The sequence below is a fragment of the Chrysochloris asiatica genome, unplaced genomic scaffold, assembly GCF_000296735.1.
Source record: "Chrysochloris asiatica unplaced genomic scaffold, ChrAsi1.0 scaffold00209, whole genome shotgun sequence".
NCBI lineage: Eukaryota > Metazoa > Chordata > Mammalia > Afrosoricida > Chrysochloridae > Chrysochloris > Chrysochloris asiatica.
This window is the reverse complement of record NW_006408727.1, coordinates 5,198,933-5,205,951: the sequence shown is the minus strand read 5'-3', so window position 1 is coordinate 5,205,951 and position 7,019 is coordinate 5,198,933. Positions and strand designations below refer to the sequence as shown.

Sequence of the window (7,019 nt, the reverse complement as noted above, 5' to 3'; positions counted from 1 at the left end):
GGTATTAACTGGGCTTCCCTGTAGGCGCATGGATATTATCCTATCACTTACAGCATTGTACCTCCTGATCTGCATATGTTCTTTTTGACGATGAATGCAACACCAATCCTTTTCAATTTTTCATTCCCTGCATAGTAAACCATGTAGTTGTCAAAATGACCAATACCAGTCCATTTCAGCTCACTAATGCCTAAGATATCGATGTTGATGCGTTACATTTCATTTTTGACAACTTCCGATTTTCCCAGATTCATACTTCGTACATTCCATGTTCTGATTTTCAAAGGATGTTACAGCTGTTTTTCTTCATTTTGAGTTGTGGCCCATTAGCAAATGAAGGCTCTGTGTGCTTTTCTCCCCTGTGTTTAACTGTATTCACGTCATTGTGGTCAACTTTACTTTGAGGAGGCATTTTTACCCCAGTCACATTCTGAGTGTCTTTCCACCTTCGGGTCCTGTATCTGACAGTGTTTCTCTGCTATTCATAGAGTTTTCAGTGACTAGCGATTCAGAAGTAGTTTGTCACTCTTTCTTCCTTGTCTGTCTTTGTCTGGAAACTCATCTGAAACCTGTCCACCATGGGTGACCCTACTGGTTATTTAAAATGCCGGTGGCATAGCCCTCAGAATCACAGCAACTCAAGCCGCCACAGCACGACAGACAGAAGAGTGGTGGCCGTTGGTTTTATGTTGATACTGTCACTTTAAATTTCAATGTCAATCCTGATACAATTTGAAGGTATTGACAAGGAAAATGAGATTATATATTTAATGCTTTTAGCACTATTTTTTTTATATGAAAACACATTTCCTAGTATCCTTTTTTTTTGCTGTTAAAAGAAGCTTTATTGTTTTCATTTGGGCCACCGCTTGGGCGAAGGGGTGTTCCAGGGCATTGACTATGCTGCCTCTGTCTGCAGAGGAAGGTTCAGGCAGAAGGTATGCAGGAGAGCAGGGGAATGCTGAAGGCCCTTCACAAGTTGTGGGGCTCCATTGGCTCTTCTTAGTCGTGCTTGAGAGTGAGCCTCTTGAAGAGGTATTCCCCCAGCCCTGCCTGGGGACCAGCCATCCGACGGAGGTTGGTCAAGTGGTCACCCATCTTCTTGATAATTTTCATCTCCTCGTCGAGGAAATGAGTCTCCAGAAAGTCACAGAGGTGGGGGTTTGTGTGGGTAGCACCCACAGCGTGCAAATCCAGAAGAGACTGGTTCAGGTTCTTCTCCATGGCCAGGGTGGCTTCCATGGCGTCCAGGGTTCTTCCCCACTCATCTTGGGAGGGCTTCTGCATGTCCTGGAAGAGTGCGCGACCACCACGCTGGTTTTGCAGTTTCAAGAGACGCTCAGCACCCTCACACTTCTCCTTCGCCAACTCACGAAAGAAATGTCCCACACCTTCCAAAGCCACGTCATCACGATCGAAATAGAAGCCCAAAGAGAGGTAGGTGTAAGAGGCCCACAGATGCAGATTAACCAGACAATTGACGCCGGCCTCCGCTTCAGTGGAATAATTCTGACGGATCTGAGAGCTCATGGTTGGTCGAAGATTTGGAGCTAACCACACACACACACACAAACAGTTTAGCTGGTCCCGGTAATAGGGAATGCTCAAGAAGATGGTCCTGGAGACGAGATTGTGCCCAAAGCAGTTGTTAGAGGTGGCCCGAGGCAGGAGGTGGGGGAGTCCCCGGACCTGTTCCATCCAAACACTGTTGAAGCAAGACACAGACCCACGGGACCACAGCTCGAACTTTCCCTAGTATACTTTTAAAAAAACATAATTTTTCAATGCTGAAAATATAACCGAATTAGCAGTGGAAATGCCATCTTAAATGTTGATTATTAGATAAATTTAATAGTATTACGATTTATTTAAACTCTAACATTCAAAAGTGTCAGCTGAACAGCAGAATTGCCAGTTGGAGTCATAATCTTTGTTTTCAAAAGGTATCCCAGAAATCCTGTGCCAAAAATACGGTCTGTTAAAGCATTGAGTTTCAAGACAGTTTTGTTTTGCTGGTGTAGATAGGCATGTGTTTATGCATTTTTTCATTTGCAAAATCAGACAGCAATTTTTCAAATAATGTAATTGTAGTATACTAGTTGCTGATGGCTGATGGCTGAAAGCAGAGAATACCAGAAAGATGCTTTATTGACTACACAAAGACTTTTGATTGTGTAGCTCATGACAAGCTATTAACAACATTGCAAAGTATGAGTATTCCTGAATACTTAATTGTGCTCATGAGAAATCTGTACATTGACCAAGAGGCAATTGTTCAAACAGAACACAAGAACTCTGAGTGGTTTAAAATTAAGAAAGTTGTGCAACAAGGTTGTATTCTTTCACCATACTTATTCTACCTGTTGTTGTTGTTGTTGTGAAGTGCCATCGAGTCGGTTCCGACCCATAGCGACCCTGTACAGGGTTTCCAAGGGTGTAAATCTTTACGGGAGTAGAAAGCCTCATCTTTCTCCCTCGGAGCGGCTGGTAGTTTCGAACCGCTGACCTTAAGGTTCGCAGCCCGATTCGTAACCACTACGCTACCAGAGCTCCTTCATGCTGAGCAAATAATCTGAGAAGCTGGGTTCTATGAAGAAAACCATGGCATCAGGATTTGAGGAAGACTCATTAACAACCTGTGATATGCAGGTGATACAACCTTGCTTGCTGAAAGTGAAGAGGATTTAAAATACTTACTGATGAAGATCAAAGACCACAGTCTTCAGTGTGGATTACATCTCAATGTAAAGAAAACAAAAATCCTCTCCATTGGACAAATAAACAACATTTTTATCAACAGAGAAAATATTGAAGTTGTCAATAAAATGGATGAATGCAAAAGCATCCTTTAATTTCATATGGAATTATTAAAATTAAATTATTGCCTAATAAGAATGCTAATATATACTGGTTAGAATACATCTACTATTTCACATTTTAAAAATACTTAGTACACTTCAGAACTTTATTATAACTTGGAGCCTTTGCCAAATAAATATATTATTTTCATAATGCAATACAATATAAATTAGAAAAAAAAGGTATTTATAATGAAGAAATCATTGGTCTTACAATATTCTATCATGAAATCTGCAGTATCGTTTCTACCTACAAGACAATATTTTCCAACTAACGATCTTTCCTCTTTTGTTTCCAACCTTTGCATTCAGCTTTCCAGTAATGATCAGTACACCTTGATGACATGTTTGATCAATATCTGAATGAAGAAGTTGGTAGAATTCTTCGATTTCATCATCATTGGCTTTACTGGTTGGTGTGTAAATCTGAGTAACAGTGGTATTAATTGGTCTTCTTATAGGTGAATGGATATTATCCCATCACAGGCAACATTATACTTCAGGACAGATCTTAATATGTTCTTTTTAATGATGAATGTAATGCCATTCCTCATCAATTTATCTTTCCTGGCATAGTAAACCATGTGATTGTCATATTCAAAATGGTCAATTTCAATTCACCAATGCCTAGATATTAATGTTTTTGCACGCCATTCCATTTTTGACAGTTTCCACATTGCCTAGATTCCTAGTTCACACATTCAGTGTTTTGGTTAGTAATGGAAGTTTACAGCTGTTTATCGTTTTCTTCAGTTGTGCCCCCTCAGCAAATGAAGGACTTGAGGGCTTTACTCCATTCATATCATCACAGGAAACTCTACTTTGAGGAGGCAACTCCAGTCTTATTTGGCATGCTTTCTTACTAGAGGGACTCATCTTCCAACACTGTATCTGATAATATGCTGATGCTCTTTATCTTGTCTCAGTATTCAACATTCTGATGTTGACAGTGTCCACTGCTATTCAGAAGGTTTTCGTTGACTAAATATTCTGAAGTAGTCTGTCTCTTCATCTTTCTAGTTTTTCATTATTTGGAAATTCAGCTGAAACCTGTCCACCATGGGTGACTCTGCTGATATTTAAAATACTCATGGCATAGCTTCCAGAATCACAGCAAAATGCACGCATCACAGTACATGAAACTGATATATGAGTGGTCGTTCCAGTACATATCAGTTCTTATATATTCAATTTCATTTTTAAAAATTTTTTTATTGTGAATTGTATGGGTCTACATGGGAGAAGGAGCTCTGGTAGTGATTACGAATCACTGGTAGAGATTACGAATCGGGCAGTGAACCTTAAGGTCAGCAGTTCGAAACTACCAGCTGTTCCGTGGGAGAAAGATAAGGCTTTCTGCTCCCGTAAAGATTTACAGCCTGGGAAACCTATACAGGGTCACTATGAGTTGGAACTGACTCCATGGCACATAACAACAGCAACACATGGGAGAATATCAGTTTTACATTCATCCTATAGTATTTCATTTCACTGCAATGATTACAATCCCTCCATACACCATCAAACAACCAAAGGGTACAGCCCACAGGCCTTGCCCCTGCCTTCAGCACACAGCCCCTCTCCCTCCATAAGTCCAGTGTTCCCAGCCACTCCAACTGTAGACATCATTGTTTCTGCCTCCATTTCTGGTGTCATGGATTCCCTGGGTAGAATTCCTCACTCTGCTCTTCTCACTTGATGGTCCCAGGGACCTCCGCTCCTGTACTGCAAAGTCAATCACTCCCCTGCTTTTGTTACAAAACAGTCTTGATAGCAATCATTCACTATTGTACCACAAGAGACCTATCCCCATCTCTTTTCATTAGTCACTCCCAAAAGATCTGAAACAGTTCAGTGGAGATTCTACCTTTACCTTCCCCCGTTCCGTCTGGAACTCTTAAAAGCTTGAAAGTCAGTCACTTCTTGCCATTGTAGAGACCCCCATTTTCAGCAGCCAGTATCCAAGTTGTGCATCCTTGTTAACCCTGTGTACCAAGGGAGTGGGAGTGATCCTCACTGTAAAGATTTCCCCCCCTTTTTTAGCTACTAGATCCATTGTTGTTGTTGTTAAGTGCAGTCCAGTCAATTCCGACCCATAGTGACCCTGTATAGGGTTATCGAGAAGAAGTCTGTGAGCTTGAACCGCCAATCTTGCAGTTCAAACTGCTTTGCAGTTTGACGCATTAACCCACAGAGCTACACCAAGACTCCTACATCCATAAGTATAGGTAAAGTTCATCAAATTGTAGTGGGTTACTCTTTTTTTTTTCTCCTCTTTCTTCTTCTAGTCGAGTTCTGACCATCCAGCCATTGAAGCCAGATCAAGTAGGTACTGTCTGCAAGTATGGGTGTTCCTGTGCATCTCCCTCCACTTCACATCAGCTGGGCACTTCACTCTCTCCTCTAGTCCTCTGTGGCCATGTCACCTCCTCTGGGCCCAGTAGTTCCCAGGTCTTCCCATACTGTTGGCCAACCAGGTCTCCACCCAGGTGCACAGGAGTCTATTGAATGTGGTTGGACCCAGCTCCCAACTTCATTGCTGCTTTTCCCCCTCTTCCTCTTACCAGACCACATGCCTGCTTGTGTATTCCCCCCACCCCGAGTCTCAGTCTTGGAAGGGGGTTTGCTCTGAGGGGACCCGACCACTTGCCTTGATGGCCCCCAGGCTAACAGCTTGCTTGTTCTTGTAGTAGTCAATCAGACTGCCGTTATTGTTTGTGATTTTTCCTGCTGGTCTTTCTTTCACGAAGTATCTTCTTTTCTTCTAGCTGCTCCAGGTTGGTCTACATGTCCTTTCAAATGGAAATTTCTCACTTCAAATGATTCTAGATGGGGTTCAGGATTCCACCTATGATATTAAGCAATGCCAAAGCTCCACAGGAAGCCTCTTTTCACTGGGCAACTTCTAAACCCCTTTAAGGTACTCCAATCAGTTATAGGCTGAAGACGGACTTATAAGCTTTCTATTGTGGTGATTCTGGCTATTCCTTTCTCTCCCCCTCAGATGTCTATTTTACAATGGTAGGCAAGGGAAACCAAGAATTAAAAGACAGCCAAACATGTTAACAGTATTCCCTTCTTTTACCCATTCAAACCATGCCTCAATCCCTGTATCCTGGAGCCCTGTTGTTTCAAGGTTGTGCATACATCATCATTTAACTCTGTGCCACTTAGTCCATGCAAACCTGCCTAACTGTGCTCCCATCTGCCTTGTTCTTCCATTCCCCTCTCCCTTCTTGTGTATTACACCCCCCAATGGATAACGTTATGATAAATGAAGAAAAGATTGAAGTTGTCAGACATCATTTTGCTTGGATCCACTATCAGCATTCATGGAAACAGCAGTCAAGAAATCAAATGATGTATTGCATTAGGTGACTGTGTTGCACAAGATCTTGTCCATTTGAGGTCTAAATCCTGGTATTTTTTAATAGCCTCATATGCATCTGAAAGATTAATAATGAATAAGTAAAACCATAGAAGAATGGATGCATTTGAGTTCTGGTGTTGGAGAAGAATACTAAAAGTACCATGGACAAAAGAATAAACCAGTCTGTGTTGGAAGAAGTACAATCAGAATTCTCCTTAGAAGCCAGGATGGCAAGACTTGTCTCTTATATTTCTGACATATTATCAGGAGGGACCATTCCTTAGAGAAGAACATCATATTTGGTAAAGTAAAGGGTCAGCAAAAAGAGGAAGACCCACAACCAGTTGGACTGGCACAATGGCACAATGGGTTCATGTATACATCAATTGTGAAGGTGACGCAGTGTTTTGTTATGTTGTACATAAGATTGCTGTGAGTTGGAATCAATTAGCTGTTACCTCATAACTACGATACACAAACTAATGTTTTAGTGCAATCCCTATGTAGTGAAAGCAATTAAGTATTCAGCCAGTCATTTAAAGAAACAAAAAATTCCAGCCATTGAAAGCCTTAGGGAGCAGTTACATTCTGAAACACATGCCATTACCATGAGTTGTAATCAACTCAATGGCAACTGCAAACTTTAAAATTTCTTCTGCAGTAAGAATTAAATGAGCCACTGTATATACAATGTTTGGCACATACATATTTTTTTATATTACTTTAATCAACATTCTAAGGAAAGATACTGGGAAGGTAACATAGAAATACTTTTAAAAATTGAAAAATTT

General features: G+C 41.1%; 1 pseudogene; it reads right to left on the bottom strand.

Moving 5' to 3' along the window:
- Positions 1 to 1,002: 1,002 nt before the first annotated feature.
- On the bottom strand, positions 1,003 to 1,530 carry LOC102815276 (annotated as a pseudogene).
- Positions 1,531 to 7,019: the final 5,489 nt, after the last annotated feature.